Source organism: Aegilops tauschii, chromosome 5 (genome assembly GCF_002575655.3).
Source record: "Aegilops tauschii subsp. strangulata cultivar AL8/78 chromosome 5, Aet v6.0, whole genome shotgun sequence".
In the NCBI taxonomy this organism is placed as follows: Eukaryota; Viridiplantae; Streptophyta; class Magnoliopsida; order Poales; family Poaceae; genus Aegilops; species Aegilops tauschii.
The window spans coordinates 566,710,611-566,736,875 of NC_053039.3; the positions used below are offsets into that span (position 1 = coordinate 566,710,611).

At 44.0% G+C, this 26,265-nt stretch overlaps 1 long non-coding RNA gene and 1 pseudogene across 1 annotated transcript; one reads left to right on the forward strand and one right to left on the reverse strand.

The window, feature by feature from the left end:
* Positions 1-2,262: 2,262 nt before the first annotated feature.
* LOC109735606 (tyrosine N-monooxygenase-like) lies at positions 2,263-3,988 on the reverse strand (annotated as a pseudogene).
* An 11,816-nt stretch (positions 3,989-15,804) lies between these two features.
* LOC120961979 (uncharacterized) lies at positions 15,805-17,684 on the forward strand. The gene is made up of 3 exons (XR_005758444.3): positions 15,805-15,952; positions 16,666-16,769; positions 17,489-17,684. It is a non-coding gene; the product is annotated as an uncharacterized lncRNA (long non-coding RNA).
* The last annotated feature ends 8,581 nt before the right edge of the window (positions 17,685-26,265 follow it).

Sequence of the window (26,265 nt, forward strand, 5' to 3'; positions counted from 1 at the left end):
GCGTATGGATGTGATGTAGTGTAGCTAGCCGTTGTACTGTAGTAAATCGGATATTGTGTCGCCCTTAGCGGCTATTTTCTCAAAAACTGTTTTTTAAACAAGATCATTTTTTAAAATTGTGAATTTTTATGGAAACATAAATGTTTTGAAATGAATTGAAAACATTTTTTGAAATTTTGTAAAATTCTAGAAAAAACATGAATACATTTTAAAATGGTCAACAACTTTTGATGAACATTTAAAAAAAAGTATAAAATATAAAAAAACTCAACATATATGAAAAAAATCACTATATAAAAACAATGTAGGCTTCATCCTTTCTATCAGGGGATGGAAAGCTTGTTCTGCTTATGGTCATCTTGTGGCTCAAATTGAGTTGTTGATAGATACGGTCTTTATTCCTCGGAAGTTAACTAGGGATCAAAATAGAGTTGCCGATCACTTGACAAATTATAGTCGTCTAGAGTGTACCACAGCTGTGTGGATGCACCTTGGACCACCATGTATTGAGAATATTTTGCCTCTTGACTGTAACTCCCTAAATATGAAATGAAACTCCTTTTCCCCTAAAAAAACACAATGTACATCGTATATTTCTTTTAAAAAATAGTCTATATTAGAAAAATGTTCAGCGTGTTTTGAAAAAATGTACACCGCATATGAAAAAATATTCAACATATATTTTGAAAATTTTCACTATATATTAAGAATATTTATAGTATAGAAATTTATAAAAAATAAAATGATAATAATAAGCAAGCCTGTAAGAAGAGAAAATCAGAGAAAAAAACAAATCCGGAAAGAGAAAACTAAAACAAAACAAGAGAATAAAAGAAAACAACATAGGGAACGCCGAAGTGGGGCCGGTCCAATTTGGCCCTCACATGGGTGTTGTCTCATCCATTTGTGGTCCTTGGGCCCCCAATAGGAGTGGCCGGCTATTTGAGTCTGGCTCACCAGGCGGTTTAGAGGTATTTAGCCCATATGTCCAAATTGGATTGCCCCCAACCCATTACCCTCCGTTGCCGAGGGAAACCGTCCATCCGCTTGTAGTTGCTCAAATATGGATAGGATTGTTTCAGGGTGAGATTAAGTTGGCTGAGTTGTTGCCTATCCTGGTGGTACTACTATCGTATATATTGACAACATGATATACAATGACAATTTCTTTAAAATAGACAACATGATATACATTGACAACGTCATAGATTTCTGAAGAATTGACAAATTAAGAAACAAGAACGACAAATCCTACCATCAGTACAACCTCATCCAAAGATACCTACAATAGTAAAAACCAAGCTATGTGCTATTCAGGAGGGTGACTTTGTATTGTTCATCTCCCGGTGTGCAGATCAAATTTGGGTTTGAATTTTTGTGATGGTATAGAAACATATTTTGTGTCAATGTTGCTACAAAAATTCAGTTTTATTGCCTTAACACTTTATTGGTAGGACGGTAGCATTTGAACAGTCTGGAGTTTTCAACCTAATTCCAATTTTTTTAAACCCTCAAAAAGTTTGGGTTTCGCGGTCTAAGCTTTTAGCAATTACAGGTGTGGTACTTAGCATTTTTGCCTTCTAATGAGCTTCATCTCTTTTTTCTCCCTGAGATTCTTCGCAGCAGCTTCATATCGAACACTAATAATAGTATGACTTTCCTAGTTTCCTTCAAAGTGATATGCATCCATAACAATATAGAAATACAAACCTTCCTTTTATACATGTCGTCTGTTTTCTCTCTTTTTGTTTTTATCGTGGGGATTCGTCAGCAATAATTCTTTCTTCTTCCTTGGAATTAGTTATTTAGATCATGAATGATACAGTCTTATCATTAAGACAAGAACACATTTAGATGGAAAGCCAAGATACATTTCCACAAATCATCGTCGATGCATGAGCAGTTGATTGCTCTACGGCGTCAGAATGGTAGTATAAAGTATGTAATAGTTTTATATGGTGGACTTGTTAGAATGATGCGGTTATCGTGCTAATGTATAAACATATAATTACAGTAGATAGACAATTTCTCAACCTACAACTATTTCGAAATGACCACTAAGAACCATTTGATCTAAATATGAGGTTCTCGATTGGATGGCTACCAATGAAAATGATTATTTTCAAGCCGGGTTGTAGTCACAGCCAAGAACATGTGTGCACAGAAACCTACTTCAGGTGGAGATCGAGGTGATCTCGGCTCACATCATGGTGACGACCGACCGAGCTATATTATTTCCAACAATATTTTTCCGAAGATATATTAGATGGCGCCGGCGTGGTAGAGGTGCACCGGCAAACATGGCTTAGCACACATCATCAATGGCTTGGCCAGGAACACGTCATGCTCTGACTCGCTGAGATCTATAGCTGCCAATCCTATTGGCTTGCTCCAAGTGAACCCTTGCAGAAGCCTGCCGAAGAGCATCATGCACATTGCCGTCCCAAGTGATGCCGCGACGCACCCACGACGGCCGCACCTCAGCTCGTTCTCTGTGAGTGCCACATCATCAGTGGTCGTATTAATGTGGCGCTCTGGCATGAAGCATAGCGGCTCATCCCAGATGGTCGGGTTCTTGCCGAGTCCAGTGCGGCTGAGGATGACATGGCTTCCCTTGGGTATATGGTAACCGGCAACGTTGGTGTCGGCGAGCGCAACATGCGTTGAAAGGTGCAACAGGGTGCAGCCGAAATGCTTCTCGGATGCACGCCTTGGCGCAGCTGAGTTGAGGGATGTCTGACTCCTGCATCAGCCGCTCCCGGCCCACCACACGGTCCATCTCTTCCATCGCCTTCGCCATCACCTCCGGTGCGTTCGCCATCTCTGCCAGGGCCCACTCCACGGCGTTCGATGGGTTGTCAACGGCGGCAAAGGTTATGTCCTGCATGCACCACCATGTCATGCCACGTATGCAACACATCAGTTGGTTAGTCCACATTCTTTTGCACCTTGTAAATGTTTGACATGCGTTGACCATGCATGCATATGTGACTTCATAAGATTGTGAAGTGGTTACCAACCTGAGACTGTGCTTTGATCTCCTCGATGGTGAGCAGCGGCTTCCCCTCGGCGTCTTTGAGCGTGATGAGCACTTCGAGGAAGTCATCAAGCTCCTTTCTCTCGCCGTACTTCCACTGCCCCCACCGCTCCTCGATGACGGCTTCGTGCAGCCGGCTCATAGTTGCGTTGGCCTCCTTGACAATCTTCTCATGGCCGTCGAGGTCGAAGCCCCGCAGCCAGGGAAGGTAGTCGGAGACGCAGAACGCGTAGAGCAGCCCGAGAGATGTGAACAAGGCGTCCATGTGCTCCACCTCCATGGGCCCCGGCCCGCCATCGCGGCGTCCGGGCTCACCGAAGTATCGCCTGCCGAATAGGAGCCGGCGGATGACGTTGCCGCAGTAGTGCCTCGTGACGTGCCGCACGTCCACGGCGCCACTGCCCAACGATGACCCCTTCGCGGCGGTGGCGAGGTTGTAGACGTAGTTGGTGAGGTTGTCGGCCTCGTCGGCGCGGCGGTCGTGGAGCCATCGGTGGCGGGAGGGGCAGATGATCTCGGAGGTGAGCACGCGGCGCATCTTCCTCCACTGGTCCCCAAACGGCGACAGCACGGCGTTCTTGTACCCGCGGCTGAAGGCGGCGGAGGCGAAGGTGAGCGGGCGGGAGGCGAAGGTGGCGTCCTGCTTCCTGAGCACCTCGCGGGCGATGGTGGGGCAGGTGACGGCGACGACGTGCACGCCGCCAAGGCGGACGCAGACGATGTCGGTGCCCATCTCCTCCATCGTGCGGTGGATCCACCGGAACGCGGGCTTGTTGAGCATCATCTCCGGGAGGCTGCCCACCACCGGCCACGGCGCTGGGCCTGGCGGGAGCGGGAGCGTATGCGGCTTGCTGTCCTTGCGCCTGAGCCGGAGGACGAGGTAGGTGAAGGTGAGCAATAGCACCAGCATTGTGGAGGCTCCCAACTGCTCCATTGCCATGCTAGCTAGCTCTGTAAGTTGGAGCAAAGCAACTAGCATGCACGCATGGCTTTATTGGACGCAGAGATCAGACCAGTGGTGGCCACAAGATCAGACACAGCTACGACTGCACATCCTAAACGCGCTATCTCGATGGTGGGATGGTTCTCAAAGAGAGACAGCAATATATGCTAGCTAGGTTTCTCACTATGATATCAAGTTTACCCCCAGGAGACATTAGGGAATACATTAAGTGCCATGTGGCTCCAAGAGAAGGGACAGCTTAATTCTGGGACTTAAACTGTTAAACATAGAGCGGGAAGCAGGCGTGCAGGTGCAGGGCGGCTAGGATCGAAGACGCTCAAACGTGACGACGTACGCTCAAACGTCACAAGATGCCATGAACATGCAAATCAAACCTTGTACTGCTCCAACAAGCTTAGCTTGCTCCGTACGTACTTACAGTCCCTACGTACTTACAGACCCTCTGTATGAGGAAAGCTTTCTATCTATTCATTAACTATCAAGGTAGCACAAAGAACACTAAAGTAAAAAAATACATTCAGATCCACAGACAACCTAGCGATGATTACAAGCACTAGAGCGAGCCGAAGGCACGTCGCAGTCACCGCCCCTCGCTCATCAAGCCGGACAAATCTTGTTGTGGTAGAACATTGGAATGTTATCGTGCTAAGGCCTCATAGGACTAGCGCACCTTCTGTAACTTAATGTAAGACTTTTTTGCGTGGTAATGTAAGACGTTTTTCTAGTACTTATTAGTGTATATACTATATTAATGTATATACTATATCTATACCTAGTGTATATACTCCGACAAGCTATATAGCTTATACTCATTAGCTTCCTCCGTATGTGTGATACCTACTACTCCCTCTGTCCAAATTACTTATAGCGAAAATAGATGTATCTAAATGTTTTTAGTTCTAAGTACATCTATTTTTATCCATGATTGCAACAGGTAATGCGGGACGGAGGGAGTACTGGTTAGTCTTGGCTCTTGACATGTTGCTGTTGTTGCAGCTAGCCGATTGATGCATGCATGAGCTCGATCGATCATCACTTCACCACCACCATACATGCCTGCACGGGTGCACCCACCTACCCAGCCCCATGGCCGGCCGGAAGCAATGTGCAGTGTGTATGTGAGTTTTAAAAAGCAAACACTCTCAACTCCTAACCCTGCTTTAGTCACATGCCTTGCACGAATCAGTGTTTTTAGATGATATTGGTTCTGAGACCAATTGGTTTAACTTGGGAGTTTCTCCCTCTTTTTTTGCAGTGAATTTGGGAGTTTCTCCTTAATTTGTCCACTAGCACAGATGCCCGTGTGTTGCAACGGAAGAGAAAATTAAAATGTCCATCAAAGCACCTATCAACGTTGCCCGACGAGCAGGGTTGTGGGTGCCGAGGTACAGAAGGAAATTCATAACATGCTTTAATATCCATTAGTGTAGTCCATGCATGCATGTCCACTGAATAAATAGGGATGGAACAGTTACATGGATTGATTAGTCCTGAGAAGCAACATTTGATTGAATAGTTAGCAGGGTAGTGCTACCTCAGTCCTCACCAGGAATAAATCCTCGGGTTTGACGCTTTTGTGTCTTTTAAAGACGAAATATTCTTTTAGTAGGAGGCGATGTCCTCGTCGATAGCGAGACGCTTGTGGTGACTTCATTATTTTTAAAACTTGCCAACACGGTATTTCAAATGTGCTCAAATAGATAGGTTGTGCGTGTCTGTGCATTTATAAGAGTGAGTGTATATACGCGTCTACATCTATTGATATTGTGTTTCAAGTAAAATGTTTTCCTTTACCCTTTAGATGCAGCAATTTAATCGTCGAATGATTTCTAGTGACTCATTCGTGTTGTCACTTTTCATGTTCGCCACTGTCGTTGATAATGGTATGATTTTGATGTTTGTAAGTGCTTTTTTTTTACAAAGCCGCATTCATGTCCTCTTAAAATGTCTCATTCAGCTCCGCACTATCATCGGGTGAAAGGGTGGTGATACATTGAAACGGGATTTTTTTAATAGATTTTTTAGATTCAAATGCAAGCGGGTTTTACAATAATGATTTTTTTTAGAAAATGTTATTTATTTGGTTATTCCTTTTTTGCACTATTTGAACTTTGCCCAAACACAAGAATTTCACGTCGACATCAGCTGTTTCACTAAAACAAAAACACAGTCCCTAATTGCAATTAAAAGAAACCTGGCCGCCGGCCGCATCACAAGTTAATTAAAGAAAAAGGCTATCCAACTTTTTTCTTGAGACAGAAAAGGGCTATCCAACTGATGATACAACAACACACATGAGCCACGTGACCCACGCCCAACCCAAGCCCAACAAGCGACACGTCTCAGCGAATCACATTCATTTCCTTTGATCTGGAAACGTCTAGCGGCTCGTCTCCTTTAACCAGCCCCAAACCAGTCGATCCACTTTGTTCTCCTCTCTTCCCCCATCTCGATCTCCTCCATCTTCCCCAGCAAGTTCACAAATCCTCCCGTATCTCCATCTTCCCAAATCCCATATAGCCCCCTTGGCTGCAAATCCCGAGTAACCAAGCCGGAGACGCCGCGGGGCTGCCGTTGCAAGAGGAGGACGGGGTGCTGCAAGGCGCTGCCGCCGTCTCAACAGGCGCCGCCGCCGTCTCAACAAGGGCACTACTGCCACTGCCGGACTGCAAGGGAGGCCGCTATTTCTCCATCCATCTTCCTGTGATGTCTGCATCTAGCTTGCTATACCATGCAGCCGAGCAGTCTGTTGTTTCAAGGGCCGCCCCGGTTTCCTTTGGTCATTCTCTGAAATCTTGTGCAGCTTTTTGGCCGCCCAGGTTTCTTTCGGTCTATTCCTCACCCCATCTCCCTCTGATGTCTGCCTCACCCTGCATTCCCCTTCTAGTTCGTTCGTTTGTTCCCTTCCCCTTCCATGGGAAGAAGGGTACCACCTATGCCTCACCCTCTGCACCTTTATTTAGTGATTTCCGTCGCCTCTTGCTGAATCCCTCTTGTTGAATCACCGCGGCACAGGTATATGAATCCATCAGATTAGGTTGAAAGGAGCGATTTGGGATTATGCAAGCAGCGGTGCTGAATTGCAGGGGTGTTTTTGCAAAAAAACGAAACGTTATCCATCAGTACAACAGTTTAAGTAGGATGGCGGGTTAATTTCTCAGAAATAGGAGGACTTTTTTGCAAAAAGGCCGATGACGGACGACCAGCAGCAACCGCTGGTTTATGTTTTGTGAAGCATAATGTCTCACAGCACAGGATTCACTATGAAGAACATGCTGTAACGCAACATTCTTCTACAAAATGAACACAAAAAAATACGTTGCAATTTAGCTGTGTTCATATTTTCTTTGCCAGGTGGGATTCCATTTAAGTATATTTAATGGCATTTAAATATAATCATTTCATAATTATCATGACGTCCTCACCCATTTTAGTCGGGAATCAAATTCTTCCTTTTCTAGTTTAGTAGCCCCAACACATTGAAGCTTAAGCTTACAGATCCTTCATTTTAATTACCTTTTACCTCGTAGAATTTATTAAGACCACAATCTTTCTTCTAGTTATTCCATCGGTTTACGCATAATCCTTTCTTTAATTAGCCACATCCATTTAAATATTCTATTTAAGCCCACAATCCTTTCTTTATTAGCTCATTCACTTAATTAGCTCGCCCTAAACATGATGAGTGCCACTCGTCAAATTTAGAGCGAGTTGGGATTAGTAAATGTGAAAGGCACATAGGTCGTTGGTTATTACATCAAAGAGCTAGACAGGGGTCCTATGTTCAATTCCCACAATGTACTTTGACCCAATTATCTTTCGCGGTCTCTATGAAAGCCTGTAAAAGGCCCATCAACATATAAGTTCATGGCCGAGATCGCTTAGTGTGTGTAAACCAAATGAAAAGGACTAAACCAAACCAAGAATACATATTTCCTTTAATAGTAGGTGTAGAATTTAAGCCCACAATCCTTTCTTTATTAGCTCATTCGCTTAATTAGCTCGCCCTAAACATTATGAGTGCCGCTTGTATATTTAGAGCGAGTTGGGATTAGTAAATGTGAAAGGCGCATAGGTCGTTGGTTGTTACATCGAAGAGCTAGATAGGAGGTCCTATGTTCAATTCCTACGATGTTGATTTATTTTGATCTAATTATTTTTCGCGGTCTCTATGAAAGCTAGTAAAAGGCCCATCAACATACAAGTTCCTGGCCCAGATCGCTGAGCGTATGTAAATCAAACAAAAAGGACTAAACCAAACCAAGAATATGTATTCTGTAGGTATAGATATAGATTAGGAAAAGATATGGACGACGTGCGCCAAGCCTTTGTCACCTTGCGTGCATCCGGTACCAACATTGTTCATTGTACTGTCAACAGTACGTAGCGATACACACAGGATTACAGTGAGCTAGACGCGGCGCCAGGATTGACGGGTGACGACTAGATTAAAATCCACAAGAATATCGATGATCGGTGGACAGGACAGACGTAAAGTACGAACGAACTTACGCATGCAGACATGCATGATTCATCCTCCGATACATTCAATCCCAAGGACCGGTGTGATATTCTCGGGCTGCCGAATTTCAGTGCACTTTACACGTAATATTTTATAATTGGTCTAGATTTTTCAAAAAAACGCTACGCTGGTGGTACACTAGTACATGGTATTCTACAGACATGAGTCTAATAAAATTATTGGGAGGGAGTATATTCTCTCCAAATTCTTGCATAAATATAGATAGAAAACACAAACTGAGCTTAGCTCAAATGGTTAGGTTTCTTGTGATGAAACCAACCCACTAGGGTTCAATTCCTAAACCTGACATTGGTGGTCCCATTTTTGTAAATTCATTTTAGGTCAAGTCGTATATGACAACTTGATAATTTCAAGATAATGTTATTCGCAAGAAAAAAACTGAAGATAATGTGCCGGCTCAATTTCTCGGTGGTAATCATAAGGGTAGGGTGCTCCGTGTGTGTGCGTGCATTCATGTGAGTGAATGTACTTGCATATGTATAAGCGTTTTTGTCTGTGCTATAAAAAATGGATAGAAAAACAGTAGTTCGTGCATAAATATCCTCTTTTAGTGTTTACTTAACAAGCATGAAGTTGTACCGTGCTTCTAGTATATTTTTGCTACAATTTCAAGAAGCTTTCGTCAAGCAATACTAAGACCATCTTCAACAGGTGCGCGAGATATGGCACGCGGGGTAAAAAAATGCGTTTTTAGCGCGCGAGCCGGGTTGGCATGCTCCAGCAGGCGCTAGAAAGTCCGGCGCGGGAAAGAAAAATGCGCTCGCGCAAAAAACGGCAACTCGCGCGGTAAGTTTGGCGCGGGCATGCCGCTGTGCGCCCGGAGCAGCTCCGACTACCGCGGCGTCCGCGCTCTCCCTCCGATGTGTATTACACGGAGATACGCTCCGATAATACACGCCTCGGTCTCGGGACGTTTGAGACCGCCCGCGCATACGACGCGGCGGTGTGGTGCCTCTCGAGGCCACGTTCGCAGATGAATTTCTCGGATGTGTGGACGCGCTAGTAGGCGCAGGACCTCGCGCCTCCACCGCGCCTAATCACTGAGAAGGACTGCCGCATCCAGCGGAGGCGGGAGCGCCGCCTCCTCATCGCCGAGACGGACACTACAAGAAATATGTCAACTAATGACCTTCTGTCAGTGACCCTGGAAGAATTGGTCATAGATCTACGACCATTTGAGACCAATTGGTCAAAAGCTGTTCGGGGGGCTCCAAACACTAAACTATATCGACCATTTTGGTCAGAAATGTCGTAATTTTCTTACACGAAAAGGTCACAAAGCAGACAGCACTGATCCGCTGCCTTATTTCTAGCTGGTCATGACCAATATAGATGGCCATAACCTTGTAAGTTCTGGTGGATTGCTATGACTAGGCGCCACCTCATCAGTTTTGCCTATGTGTCATGTCCATGTGTCAATTTTTGCCCTAGGTTGTGAAGCAACGTATATTTCTGTCATTCCCAAAATTCCCAAAAAAATTGGGCATTCTTTACTATCCAAATCGTTGCCTCATGACAATATTCAACTCCATTTGCCTGGTAAATCTTCCTCGGCAAATTTCCAAAGTTTTTGTTCAACTCGAACTGTTGTGAAGGAAGTACTAGCTAGGCATATCCTAATGAGCTAAATTTTTGCACATCTTCTATTCCCAAATCATAGCTCTCCACAAAATTTGAGCCCCATCTAACAATACATGTGAGTGTGGCTTCAACATTCATATTTCTATCCAGTATGGTACGTTGCAAAGCAAGTGACACCTAGGCTCCTCCATTTGAGCTGCAAATTTTCCAAGATAGTGTCCTTAGTAGATGATCATCCTCGGCCAAAACTCAGGCCCATTGGCCATGTGCATTTCCCGTACCACTAATCAAACACTTGGGTGCTAATTCATGTTTGAGCATTGTTCGGTCTCCTCATGAGATTCTTCTGTTGTTATTTTCTTCCAATCATCTACGTGGGGAGTGCCAAACCTACTAGACATGCCTAGGCTTCCCAGAACGCATGGCAACGCCACGGTCACGCGGTGACCACGCGGCGGGCATGCGAGTCTACGCGCTTTGGAGTTGGGGCCCTGGGCCACCGTCCAAACCTCAACGTATCACCACCAAACCATGTATTTATGCTTAAATAGATACTTATGTACCTAGAAATCATTTTTGGAAAAAATAAAGAGCAAACTATAAGGCAGCTGCAGTTCAAATTTGACCCGGTTCCTACTGAATCGGCGGAAATTTGTCTTTTTCACCAGAGGTGGATAAAAAAATTTACACCCAACCATTTTGTCAATTGTACATTAAACATGGCCTAGTATTTTATAAAATTGATTTGGTCCGTTTTTACAACAATTATTTGGTAGTTCCTTCACTAAAAAACCTCATTTCGGGCACTCGAAAAATGGAAAATGAATTTTCCGTGCAAAGAAAATGAAAACTCCCTTAGGCAACATTGTTAGGAATTCCAAGATGCACCCTTGTGCATAATATGAGATCATTTGAACAAACTATGCCATGAATGTGGCCATAAGATTAATCATTTGGCTTGAAAGTCATGAATCTTCACGCATGATAGCTCATTTCTGAGAACACTTTTTTAAAATAATTGTTGTATTACAAGTTTATTATTTTTCCTGGAACTTGGCCACGTATGATGACACAATGCGAAGGTTTTCCAATTTTTTGATTTTTTTGAATTTTTTATGCCCGTCTCAAAATGCGGTCAAAACGGTAGGCTTGACCGTTCCTAGCTAGTGGTTGAATCTTGGAAACTTTTTGATGTTTCTCTGATTAAATAGATAGTTATGTACCTAGAAATGATTTTTGGAAAAAATAAATAGCAAACTATGAGGCAGCCGCAATTCAAATTTGACCCGCTTCCAACTAAAACGGCGGAAATTTGTCTTTTTCACCAGAGGTGGATCAAAATTTTTTACACCCAACCATTTGGTCAATTGTGTATTAAATATGGCCTAGTATTTTATAAAAATGTTTTGGTCCAATTTTGCAACAATTATTTGGTAGGTTCTTCACAAAAAACCCTCATTTGGGGCACTCGAAAAATGGAAAATGATTTTTTCGTCCAAAGAAAATGAAAGTTTTCTTAGGCAACATTGTTTTCCATTCCAACATGCACCATTGTGCACAATATGAGATCATTTGAACAAACTATGCCATGAATGTGGTCATAAGATTGATCATTTGACTTGAAAGCCATGAATCTTCACACATGATAGCTCATTTCTGAGAACACTTTTTTAAAAGAATTGCCGTATTACAAGTTTATTATTTTTCCTGGTAACTTGGTCACATATAATGACACGATGCGAAGGTTTTCCAATTTTTTTGATTTTTATGAGTTTTTTATGCCCGTTTCAAAATGCGGTCAAAACGGCGGGAATGACCGTTCCTAGCAAGTGGTTGAATCTTGGAATTTTTTTGGTGTTTCTCTGATTAAATAGATACTTTTGTACCTAGAAATGATTTTTGGACAAAATAAATAGCAAACTATGAGGCAGCCGCAGTTCAAATTTGACCCGCTTCCAATTGAAACGGCGGAAATTTGTCTTTTTCACCAGAGGTGGATCAAAACTTTTTACACCCAACAATTTGGTCAATTGTGCATTAAATATGGCCTAGTATTTTATAAAAATGATTTGGTGCAATTTTGCAACAATTATTTGGTAGGTTCTTCACAAAAAACCTCATTTGGGGCACTCGAAAAATGGAAAATGAATTTTTTCGTCCAAAGAAAATGAAAGTTTCCTTAGGCAACATTGTTTGCCATTCCAATATGCACCCTTGTGCACAATATGAGATCATTTTAACAAACTATGCCATGAATGTGGCCATAAGATTGATAATTTGACTTGAAAGCCATGAATCTTTGCACATGATAGCTCATTTCTGAGAACATTTTTTTAAAAGAATTACCGTATTACAAGTTTATTATTTTTCCTGGTAACTTGGTCACATATAATGACACAATGCGAAGGTTTTCCAATGTTTTGTTTTTTTTTTGAATTTTTTATGCCCGTTTCAAAATGCGGTCAAAACGGCGGGAATGACCGTTCCTAGCTAGTGGTTGAATCTTGGAATTTTTTGGTGTTTCTCTAATTAAATAGAATATTTTGTACCTAGAAATGATTTTTGGAAAAAATAAATAGCAAACTATGAGGCAGGCGCAGTTCAAATTTGACCCGTTTCCAGTTGAAACGGTGGAAATTTGTCTTTTTCACCAGAGGTGGATCAAAACTTTTTACACGCAACCATTTGGTCAATTGTGCATTAAATATGGCATAGTATTTTATAAAAATGATTTGATCCAATTTTGCAACAATTATTTGGTAGGTTCTTCACAAAAAAACCTCATTTGGGGCACTCGAAAAATGGAAAATGATTTTTTCGTCCAAAGAAAATGAAAATTTCCTTAGGCAACATTGTTTGCCATTCCAATATGCACCCTTATGCACAACATGATTCAACACCTTATTTTTAGTCAATTATGACCAATTTAGAAGGTCATAACATGTACTGAGTTCTGATTGGTCCATGGGCATGTCACGCGGACCATGCCTCAAACGCCGTCGGATGCTCCTGGATCCGACGGCAGCCCTTTCTCCCTCACCCCCCTCTTTGTCTCAAAAAAAATAAAAGAAAAAGAGAACTACCTCACCCTCTCACCCCACGAACCCTAGCGCTCCAGATCGGCACCCCGCCGCTCTCACCCTCGTCTCCCACATCGCCGCCGCCACCCACGCCGATCCCATCCCTCCCCTTGTCTCCCTCCCAAACCTTGCCGCCGCCGGCCTCTCCCTCTCCTCTCCGCTTCCCCCCACCTCAGGCAGAGCCCCCCACCTATCCATCTCTCTCCAGCGACCCCTCTCTCTCCCCCGACACTCATCTTCGCTGCTAGGGTTTGCGGTGGCTTTGCCCCACGCTCGCCACGGCTCTTCGGCAACCAGGACGCAACGGCGTCGACGGGATCCGACGGGCGCGTTGCTCCGGCGATCCGGTGACTCAGGTGAGTCCCTCCAGTCCTCCTCGTCGCATCCCTCCCTCTCTTCCTCACCACGTTCCCTCTCCCTCTCAGATTCGTCGTCGCTCGAGGAATGGAACGCCATGGACGGGATGGCCACTTCCTCCCCTGCTCCGACGCCATAGAGGCCGCCTTCTCGCTGCAGCGTCTCCTCACCGCCGAGTCTCTCTGGGGTGGTCTGGTGGCTGTGATCTCGACCCGCCCCAATGGATTGTCCGGCGTTGGCGTACACAGCGGAGGTGTTGCTATTCCGCTACGCCAACCCCATCTTCCAGCCCTCCGTCGCCCCACTAGCAAGCTGCAAGGTGAGGCCGTCTGGGATTCTGTTGTGTGCATTTGTGCACACTTGTTCATTTAGCTGATCTGGGATTCTATAAGGAAGATCATCACAATTATAGATTTGTAGTTTCTTTGGTTGAAGCATCTGTTCTAGTTTCGCCGGCTGTAGCGTGTGTTAAGAAAATGTAGTGATGGTTTAGTTCTTATGTTTCAAAAATTTATTTATCTGTGATGTGATGAGAACATTTAGACATTGCATTGTTGCATTCTGAATTGGACAATGAATAATGTTTTTATGTTGCTAACTTTTTATTGTTGGGCCTCGAGGATGACAACGCCTCGCAGCACTCGCGCAAAGGGGTGCCCAACTCCGGCCTGTGTTCTAGCCAGAGTTTCACTAATTCTAGTGCAACTCACTGTAAGTCAGAGGGCAGTTACAACATAATTTTCAGAGCAATTTTGTTTGGTTTGTCTTTGTTGGGTAACATCACTTTTCTAGATAGTTTTAGGGGTTTGTCAACGTTAGGTGATACTGTGAAAACTGCAAATCTACAGATTTATAATGTAATTCAATTGCACATTTACACTGTAACTCCACTGTAGAACTATAAATATACTAGTGCAATTCAACCGATTCACTACTGTAAATTACAAATGAGGTTCACAAACTTACACTCATTTATAGTGGTATAATCTACAGTTCTTACAGTGGTTATATGCAGCAGTTTTTTTTTCATAATTTTCAAGATGTACTCATGTTAATCACATTGCAATTTTTGTTCTACTGTTCATCTACTTTGTTCTCATGTACACCACCCTCTTTGTTCTGTTGGTTTGGCAGCGGGTCTAGTTGAGTGCAATCCATTTGGCCACTGTAATATTTACACAGTATTTTTTTTGAAGTCCTAGTAGCAATGCCACTGTAATATTTACACAGTGTCAGTATAAGTTCTACGTAAATACAATCACCGATTATCTATAAGTTCCTGTCACGATGTCACTGTAATTTTCAAACAGTGTGTATGTAAGTACTGTGTAAATACACTGTAATTTTTAGAAGTTCCAGTGCTAATTTTGACTTAAGTTGCGTGTATGTAGATTGTAACTCTTAAGATATCATTGTAAGCACACTGCAAGTAGACTCTAAGTAGACTATAATGACTGTAATTATCACTATAATTTTCTCTCTCTCAAATGACAGTGTAAGTTCTGTGTGAATCCACTATGATCATTGTTTTCATACTTTCTATAAGTTCTGGTCATAATGTCACTGTAATAATCACACGGTATGAGTGTAAGTTCTGTGTAAATGCACTTTAATTATCACTTTAATTTTCTCCCAAATGACTGTAAGTGGACTGTACGTTGACACCACTGATGCTAGACCTACAAACAGTAGTTTGATGGATCTGTAGGTTTTTTTTGGGCTGTGGTATTGCGATAGTTGTAGCTCACATGTTTGAAACCAGGTCCAGTTCCAACCCGATTAGGATTGGCCTTTTAGCAGCATGGATTTACCAAGTTGGGATGTTGGGATAGTTGGATTCCCATTGTCTCTTGTAGCACCGAATGCTAGTATGTGTTTTACTAAAGTCATCAGATAGTTAACTCACTGTGAGATGTCCACTCTTGTTTTGTTAACAAACATGAACTGTTAAGTCATCTATTCCTGGCTGTTGCTTTTGTTCAATATATATGTGTGCTTTCTGTTCTTTTGCAATGTCCACAAACTACTCTGTTTTGTTAATTATATGTCTGATGAGCAACCAGAGCTTATATTGCTAATTCTGATGATTATGTATGTTCGTAGGGATATGAAAGAGAGGTTGCAAAGGCTGCAACCGAGGAACATAAGAAGAAGCCAGTGGTACTGCACCCAGCCCTGTGCTCTTGCTTGGAATCTCTGCGACGCGTGTGATCTGACTGGGTTGGGTTGGTGTCTGGTTGCAGGACAAGGTGGTGAACTCGCTGTTCGAGAAGAGGCCGAAGCAGTTCGGCATCGGCGGCGCGCTACCGCTCATGCTCCCTACCATTGACCTGAACAGTGGCATTTGAACACCACCACTACTAGTATAATTTAGCTTTATTTTCTAATCGGTAGGTATCTAGTACTAGTAGACTTGTGGTAGCCCAGTGATGGTGCTGTTCTTCTAGTCCCCGTTTCAGACTTTCAGCTGTGCAAGGACTAAGTTCAGTAGTTGGCAGTTTAATCTAGTATGCGATGATGAAAGGACTAAGTTCAGTACAAATATTATGTTAACTCCTTACAATTAATTTCGGATCCCTTCATCTGAGAATTTAAGCATGTTATCTACTCCATGCAGAGCAACACACATACTAGTAGAAAATAGCATGTCATAATGGATAAACACTGGTTAGTAAGGAGTTAATTCTGTGATTTCCTGACTGCAAATCTAGGCATACGAGCTACTATAATTATGCAGTAGGAAAGAGCATGTCCTGATGCTTCAGATTAGCATGCAGTGGAATTAGTTCTGGATTCCTTCATTGCAAGTCCAAATATGTGAGCTAGTAGTCACGGTGGTGTACCTACACAGCTTTGCTGTTAACTGCTCGGACTGAATTAATTGATTGATAGCCTTTTTTACCTACACAAGCTAGCAGCGGACTAACAATTTGTACTGAATTAATTGATGTACCTAGAGGAAATAAACAGTAAACTAACCCAGATCATTGTTGGGAATGCTGGTCATTGTCACTGTGTGAGTACAGTTCTTATTGCCTTGTGTCAATGGACCCACTGATCTGAAGTCAGTCCTTAATGTGTGGATGGTTGTGCTGTTTTGCAGGTGTTTGAGATGGTCTTCCTGTTGGTGCATGAGGAAGAGGAAGTGAAGTCATTGATTTGTCCACCGAGGAAGAGGAAGCGTGAAGTCTTTGATCTGTCCAGAGGGTAAGTCCTCGGTTTGTCCCACTCTTCCTTTGCTATGTGATTGTGACCTCCATGTGTTATCTACTTATCTGGACACTTTGGTTCATATACTATTCTTGTGATTTTCCAATGCTATGTCAAGAAATGAATCTATAACCTTTAATGAATTCAATGTATGATCGTGATGAGAACGAATGAATGAATGATATCATACCAACTTGTTTTTGCCCTTGATTAGTATCATTTGTGGTAGCTCCTAAGCAACATGATCTTTTTCTTGCTCCGAGTTCCTAAGTGTGGTGTTGTACTTTTGTTAACTAGATGGACAAATTTTTAAATTTGGTGAACATTAGTAGCTTAGTTGTGCTTGATTGATGTCCTGCTAGCTGCTACTGTTAATTGTTACTGCCATGATGTTGACACTGCTTAGAATATGTTCTGCGCCTTAATTCTAGTAGTATTTGTTGTCAAAAGCATGATTGTATTGTGAGCCATCAATTTCTTGGAGTATTCTTAGAGCTTGCTGGTATTTACTTTTTCCACCAATATAATATTTGCTAATATTTACTCATGGTTGCTACTGTTATCCGTGCCCTCATGCTTTAGGATCGACCCCTAGTTGCTTGTGTATTTGTTTATTATTCTGTTCAATATTCTTTTCCTAGCTGTTATATGTTCGAGGATATTGCTTTCATTCTGAATTCACAAACATGATAATGATCATTTCCCGTCTTTTACAGGAGCTCTAGGCTCAAGAAGTTGGAAAAAGGGAATGCTTCATCTTTGTAGCTAATTATATGTTCCTGGATGATGTGAATGGCTGTTATAGTACTTCATAGCAGCACTTTTGTAGTTGTTCTATATTCCTGGATGATGTGAACTATGGCATGATTGTAATATATATAATATACTCATTTTGGTCGTCATTTATGAAAATTTGTCTGATTGGGGCTCTCTTGACCAAAGGACTGGTTATTTATTGCTGATACTTTATTGTTGATATGTCGAAAATGAAACATATACTATTTGGGCCCTAAAAAAGCCACAAATCAAACAATTCAGAAAAAAGAATAAAATTACTAAAAGAATCAATTGTGAAAAGGCGATGGCCAAGTAAATAAAAAGGCTTAGGCCCAAAAACGAAATAGATCGCAAAAAGGCCATGATCCATGAAATAAGAAGGCTAGAATGTTGGGCTAGGCCCATGTAGCTACCGAAAATTAACAGAAAAAATATATGTTAAAAAGGCTGAATTAATGGGCTCGGCCCGTGTAAAACACCGAACTGGACTGGGCTGAATCTTCTCAACGACCTTTTCATTTGGTCGCAATTTTGCCACGTCAGATTGCACATCGGATCCGACGTGGCCTGGGCAGAGAGCTAGCGACCACAACAGAAGGTCATTGAACTAGTGACCTTTTGTTTTGGTCGTGGAATTCCACGACCTTCTCACAGAGAAGGTCGTTAATTTCAGTTTACGACTGCCAGCTTTTGACCTTCTATTTTTTGTCAAAAAAAGGTCGCAAATGAAAATCAATGACCTTTCAGTGACCAATAGTGGTGGTCGCAAGTTGACATATTTCTTATAGTGGGATGAGCATGCCATGGTGGCGTGGGGCGAGCTCTTCCCGGAGGATGTCGCCACCGGGAACGAGTTCTGAGCGCAGGGGAGGGCGCAGCGAGCCGCGGATCGGGCGGACAGGCATGAGCGGAAGGCACTGGCGGTAGCGCAGTGCGAACTGGGATCTGCGTCGACCTTTGACGACAATGATCCTCGGTGGGAAGACGTGTTTCTGTTGTCGGACTACACCACCGAGGAGGACGACAACGAGGAGTAGTTATCTAGTTTATCATTAACATAATCTACTATATTTGCATCGTAGTATTGTTTTTATCTATTTTTATTTGTATCGTATGGACTAGCTTGTGGTGTTGAGCTTGAACTATGCTATGTGAATAGTTGAACCTATTTTTATTTTTATTATCTATTGTTCGTATGTGTTGCATCGTAGTACCGGTTGCTCGCGCGTTGCTGGAGCTATAGCGCCACGCTTTATTTTGCAGCGCCTGCTGGAGCAAGTGCTCTTCTGCGTGCTAAAAAAGGCTATTTCGGCGCTGTAAAAATAATTTAGTGCGCCGCTCAGTTGTCCGTCTGTTGGAGATGCTCTAATCACTACCAATTCCGATAGAGTAAGTGTATATTTCATCTCTCAACTATTGCTTGGAGTATAGATATCGACGCTTAATTTCTAGTCTAGGTAATAGCGGGCCAGAACATCACAAACGGGTTTGGCACCCTCCTGTCTAACTCGGCCAGTGACGTACACAACGTTCACGGGTAGAGAGGGAAGCCGCTTGTGTAGGTCTAAGTTGCAAAAGAGCGAGCATGTGATGTAGGTCCACAGGCTGTTGGTCCACGTCGTTGTCTTAGGGCATTGTTATCGCTCCAGGGTGGACCGCTGTCCTATGGATCCACGTCGGAGGAGCTGCTGCCGTGGAGGGGAAAATAAAAAAGACCGTCGCTTGCAGAGCCAAAACAAGCTCTTGCAGAGTATCCTGCTTCCTCACTTAAAAAGCAGAAGGAAAGGAGGGATTGGAGGAGAGAGAACTTAAAACAAGAGCAAGAACGAGCCATGATGTAAAAAGTAATGATGGAGAGAGAGATATGTGGACTACCAGAAAATGTTTCTTCTGTTGGGTGTGAGATATTCGTATGGTGGCCTCATTATTGTTTTCCCTTAGGTGGAGGCTGAAACCACACGCGGGTGATGCCCACATAGTCCATGCCCATAGGGATGTCTATCATCACTTGAATGATGCGTCATTGTAGAGGGCTAGAAGGCCATAATCGGAACTACAGCCCGATGAAGGTGAGATCATATAGTGGATCAGGGAAGCTGCCGCTGTTGCGGATCTAGAATGCCTGCTACAATTAAGGGATTTCAGGACTTTTGCAAAAATAAATAAAAACACTGGACCGAAAAGATGGATGCATAGGCCGAAAGAGGGTCTCTAGGCCCCATGTTTTCCTAAACATAGTGAACGAAGGGACAAAGATGGAATTTGAATGGGGCATGTTGGCATCCATGTGCCTCCAAATTCTGGAGGAGCAAGAGCCCCCCCCCCCCACCCCAAATACCCGTTGAGGAAGCAAGAGAGGGAAGTTGAAGAGAGGAGGGGGAGTGCTATGTGCAAGTAGGCTCTACAAAAGATGATCTAAACAAAGAAATGAATAAAGACGGGGATAAATCAAGAGAAGAAAGCAATGCGGAATGAGACAAAGGCCATCAAGAAATGCAAGGTTGCCATTGAGTATGAGAAATTGAGAGTCATGGTAGAAGAAATGATAATCAACATGATGGGGCGAGAGCATAAGATCATGTTCACGAGCATTGATGACCTTGATGAACAATATCAACATTTTTTTTGTATGTGTGGCCACCTCTTGCCAACAAGGATGGGCCGGAAGTCGGAGTCAAAGTGCGAATGACTAAGGGCCTGTTTTGGGACTGCTCTGCTCTTTGAAATTCAACTCTGCTCCGGAAAACACAAGCCAAACAGGGATAGCTCCACGATATGCTGCTCCGCAAAAAACTAGAATCTGGGGTATAGCTCCTAGTTTTTTATGAAGCTCCTCAGGGGGTGCTTCAAAAAACTCTAGAAGCTGGAGTTGGGTGGAAATTACCCACCACTGCCACCAGTAAGTGGATACCCCTTCGTTTCTCCGCCCTCAACCAATTAAATAGATCCTTTCCACCAAATTTCACATTCTTGAAGCTGGAGCTAGATGGAAGCCAAACATTATCTTTGGTAGTGCTACAACTTCTGCTTGAAACTACTCCAAAGTGAATTTATTGGAGCGAAACTGATTTTGATGAAGTGGAGCAGTCCCAAACAAGCCCTAATGCTTGATGGTTGAGCAACTTTGGATGGACTATATGATTGCATGCTAATTATGAGGTTGATGATCTATGTTTGTATATTTCGAGCCTATGTTATACTTGAATTTGGATTTCAAAATTTGTGGATTTAAAATATCATTGAATTACACATGGTCTAAATATAAATGTTAAACAATTAGGATGTTTTTGTGTTAAAAGGGAAATGGGATGTAAGATGTGGGATTTTTTTAGTAGTACGGCATGATAGGCGGCCAAAACAATGTCCAGGAAGACCTCCGTATTGTAAGGACTAACTCTACTTTTCATTAAGATGGTTTGTCAAGATCTAAAATAATTAGATAGGTTGTGAGGTGATGCGCACTTGAAGCCTTTTAGGCAGCCCAAAGTTGTGCAAGAGCCCAATATCCCTTAGGATTATGGGGGTCATTTTGTACTTCGCACCTAAGGAAAGGGGGTGTTTAGCCTCCCATCCAACAGTTGATACGTCTCCAACGTATCTATAATTTTTGATTGTTCCATGCTATTATATTATCTGTTTTTGATGTTTAATGGCTTTAATATGCTTTTTTATATTATTTTTAGACTAACCTATTAACCGAAAGCCCAGGGCCAGTTTCTGTTTTTTGCCTATTTCAGTGTTTTGCAGAAAAGGAATACCAAACGGAATGAAACCTTCGCGATGATCTTTCTTTGGAACAAACGCAATCCAGAAGACTTGGAGTTGAAGTCTGGAACTCCGCGAGGCGGCCACGAGGCAGGAGGGGCGCCCCCACCCTCGTGGGCCCCTCGTGGCTCCACCGACCTACTTCTTTCGCCTATATATACTCATATACCCCGAAAACATCCGAGAGCACCACGAAACCCTATTTCCACCGCCGCAACCTTCTGTACCCGTGAGATCTCATCTTGGGGCCTTTTCCGGCGCTCCGCCGGAGGGGGAATCGATCACGGAGGGCTACTACATCAACACCATAGCCCCTCCGATGATGTGTGAGTAGTTTAACATAGACCTTCGGGTCCATAGTTATTAGCTAGATGGCTTCTTCTCTCTCTTTGGATCTCAATACAAAGTTCTCCTCGATTCTCTTGGAGATCTATTCGATGTAATTCTTTTTGCGGTGTGTTTGTCGAGATCCGATGAATTGTGGGTTTATGATCAAGATTATCTATGAACAATATTTGATTCTTTTCTGAATTCTTATATGCATGATTTAATGTCTTTGCAAGTCTCTTCGAATTATCAGTTTGGTTTGGCCCACTAGATTGATCTTTCTTGCAATGGGAGAAGTGCTTAGCTTTGGGTTCAATATTGCGGTGTCCTTTCCCAGTGACAGCAGGGGCAGCAAGGCACGTATTGTATTGTTGCCATCGAGGATAAAAAGATGGGGTTTATATCATATTGCTTGAGTTTATCCCTCTACATCATGTCATCTTGCCTAATGCGTTACTCTGTTCTTATGAACTTAATACTCTAGATGCATGCTGGATAGCGATCGATGTGTGGAGTAATAGTAGTAGATGCAGAATCGTTTCGGTCTACTTGTCGCGGACGTGATGCCTATATACATGATCATGCCTAGATATTCTCATAACCATGCACTTTTCTATCAATTGCTCGATAGTAATTTGTTCACCCACCGTATATTATGCTATTTGAGAGAAGCCACTAGTGAAACCTATGGCCCCCGGGTCTATTTTCCCTCATATTAATCTCCCGTCAACTAGTTATTTCTGTCGCTGTTTATTTTGCAATCTTTACTTTCCAATCTATATCATAAAAATACCAAAAATATTTATCTTATTATCTCTATCAGATCTCACTTTTGCAAGTGGCCGTGAAGGGATTGACAACCCCTATATCGCGTTGGTTGCAAGGTTCTTATTTGTTTGTGTAGGTACGAGGGACTTGCGTGTAGTCTCCTACTGGATTGATACATTGGTTCTCAAAAACTGAGCAAAATACTTACGCTACTTTGTTGCATCACCCTTTCCTCTTCAAGGGAAAACCAACGCATGCTCAAGAGGTAGCAAGAAGGATTTCTGGCGCCGTTGCCGGGGTGGTTTACGCCAAGTCAAGTCAAGATTTGGTCTCCCGCCAACGTGCGGATTTCTGGCGCCGTTGCCGGGGATATCTACGCACAAGTCAAGACATACCAAGTACCCATCACAAACTCTTATCCCTCGGATTACATTATTTGCCATTTGCCTCTCATTTTCCTCTCCCCCACTTCACCCTTGCCGTTTTATTCGCCCTCTTTTTCGCTCGCCTCTTTTTACTTGCTTCTTGTGTGCCTGTGTGTTGGATTGTTTGTCACGATGGCTCAAGACAATACTAAATTGTGTGATTTTTTCAATACCAACAACAATGATTTTCTTAGCACTCCGATTGCTACTATTACCGATGCTGAATCTTGTGAAATTAATGCTGCTTTGCTGAATCTTGTCATGAAAGATCAATTCTCTGGCCTTCCTAGTGAAGATGCCGCTACACATCCAAACAACTTTGTTGATTTGTGTGATATGCAAAAGAAGAAAGATGTGGATAATGATATTGTTAAATTGAAGCTATTTGCGTTTTCGCTTCGAGATCGTGCTAAAACTTGGTTTTCGTCTTTGCCTAAAACTAGTATTGATTCATGGAATAAGTGCAAAGACACTTTTATCTCGAAGTATTTTCCTCCGGCTAAGATCATCTCTCTTAGAAACGATATTATAAATTTTAAGTGTGACGCCCCCAATTCGACCGTACACTAATCATGCACGCAAATGTGTACGATCAAGATCAGGGACTCACGGGAAGATATCACAACACAACTCTACAACATAAATAAGTCATACAAGCATCATAATACAAGCCAGGGGCCTCGAGGGCTCGAATACAAGTGCTCGATCATAGACGAGTCAGCGGAAGCAACAATATCTGAGTACAGACATAAGTTAAACAAGTTTGCCTTAAGAAGGCTAGCACAAAAGTAGCAACGATCGAAGAGGCAAGGCCTCCTGCCTGGGACCTCCTAACTACTCCTCGAAGCCGAACTCCATGCAGAATCATCCTCGGGATCTCTAGCTCCTGGACTCCAGCACCTGGTTGCGACAACCAGGTATAGAAAGGGGAAAAGAGGGAGAAAAGCAACCGTGAGTACTCATCCAAAGTACTCGCAAGCAAGGAGCTACACTACATATGCATGGGTATATGTGTAAAGGGTCATATCGGTGGACTGAACTGCAGAATGCCAGAATAAGAGGGGGATAGCTAATCCTGTCGAAGACTACGCTTCTGGCCACCTCCATCTTGCAGCATGTAGGAGAGAGTAGATGGTAAGTTCACCAAGTAGCATCGTATAGCATAATCCTACCCGGCGATCCCCTCCTCGTCGCCCTGTTAGAGAGCGATCACCGGGTTATATCTGGCACTTGGAAGGGTGTGTTTTATTAAGTATCCAGTTCTAGTTGTCATAAGGTCAAGGTACAACTCCGGGTCGTCCTTTTACCGAGGGACACGGCTATTCGAATAGATAAACTTCCCTGCACGGGTGCACCACATAACCCAACACGCTCGATCCCATTTGGCCAGACACACTTTTCTGGGTCATGCCCGGCCGCGGAAGATCAACACGTCGCAGCCCCACCTAGGCTCAAGAGAGAGGTCAACACGCTGGTCTAAATCCTATGCGTGCAGGGGTCTGGGCCCATCGCCCATTGCACACCTGCACGTTGCGTACGCGGCCGGAAGCAGACCTAGCCTAGCAGGCGTTCCAGTCCAATCCGGCGCGCGCCGCTCCGTCGCTGACGTCAAGAAGAGCTTCGGCTGATACCACGACGTCGAGTGCCCATAACTGTTCCCGCATAGTTGGTTAGTGCGTATAGACCAAATGGCCAGACTCAGATCAAATACCAAGATCTCGTTAAGCGTGTTAAGTATCCGCGAACGCCGACCAGGGCCAGGCCCACCTCTCTCCTAGGTGGTCTCAACCTGCCCTGTCGCTCCGCCATAAAGTAACAGTCGGGGGCCGTCAGGAACCCAGGCCCACCTCTACCGGGATGGAGCCACCTGTCCTTTCAGCCCCCTCACCAGAATCACTTGCGAGTACTCAACGAGCCGACCCGACTTTAGTCACCACATGTGTCATGTATATAAAGTATATAGTATATACCCGTGATCACCTCCCGAAGTGATCACGGCCCAGTAGTATAGCATGGCAGACGGACAAGAGTGTAGGGCCACTGATGGAACACTAGCATCCTATACTAAGCAGTAGGATAGCAGGTAAAGGTAACAACAGTAGCAACAATGATAGGCTATGCATCAGAATAGGATTAACCGAAAGCAGTAACATGCTACACTACTCTAATGCAAGCAGTATAGAGAAGAATAGGCGATATCTGGTGATCAGGGGGGGCTTGCCTGGTTGCTCTGGCAAGTAGGAGGGGTCGTCAACTCCGTAGTCGAACTGGACAGCAGCAGCGTCGGTCTCGTAGTCTACCGGACAGAAGGGGGGAGAAACAGTAAATACAATGCAAACATAAGCATGACGATGCGTGACATGACAATGAGCGGTGCTAGGTGTGCCCTAACGCGGTAGTAGGTGGTACCGGCGAAGGGGGAGCATCCGGGAAAGTATTCCCGATGTTTCGCGTTTTTGGACAGACGGACCGAAGGGGGAAAATTCCATGTTCGCTATGCTAGGAACGTGTGGCTGACAAACGGACTACGTATTCGGATTCGTCTCGTCGTTCTGAGCAACTTTCATGTACAAAGTCTTTCCATCCGAGCTACGGTTTATTTTATATTAAATTTTAAAGATTTAAATCATTTTTAGAATTTAATAAATTAATTTAATTCGAAATTTAATTAATGCATCAGCATGACGTCAGCAGTCAACGTTGACCGTTGACCTGGTCAACCTGACAGGTGGGTCCCACCTGTCAGGGGCCGTTAGCTAATTAACAGTACTTAATTAGGTTAATTAGTTAATTAGGCTAATCTAATCATGATTAATTAATTAATTAATTAATATTTTAATTATTTTGATTAGTTAATTAATTATTTTAATTCTTTTTTAATAACGTTCTGGGCGTGGGACCCCAAGGTCAGTGGCTCAGGGGGAGCCCTAGCGGGCGAACGGGCACGGGTGTCGGGCGCGGTTGCAGGCGCCCGATGGGGAGAGCCCGGGCGCGGCCAGCGGCACGGCGCCGGCGAGGCAGAGCGCGCCGCGATGGGGGCGGCGGGCGGCACAGAGAGCAGAGCGAGACGGGCGACGGCCGGCGACGCAGGAAGGCACAGCTGTGCGGCAGTAGCAGCCGCCGCTGCAGCCGCAACAGCAGCGCAACGCATGAGCAGCAACAACAGGGGTAGGCAGGGCGGCGTCGAGCGCGCGCGCACGGTAAGGGGGAGCAGCAGCGAGGCGGAACCAATGCGGCACGCGGCGGAGCAAGGCCACGGTAGCGCGGGGCGAGGGGAGCAGGGGGCGTGGCCACGCGCGGGGCGCAGGCGCTCGGCCAGGCCACGGCTGCGGCAGCTTGAGCAGCAGCTACTAGGAGCAGGGGTGCAAGCACGGCCCGGTGAGCGCGTGCGGGGCGAGGCGGAGTGCGGGAGCAGGGAGAGGAGGGGAAGG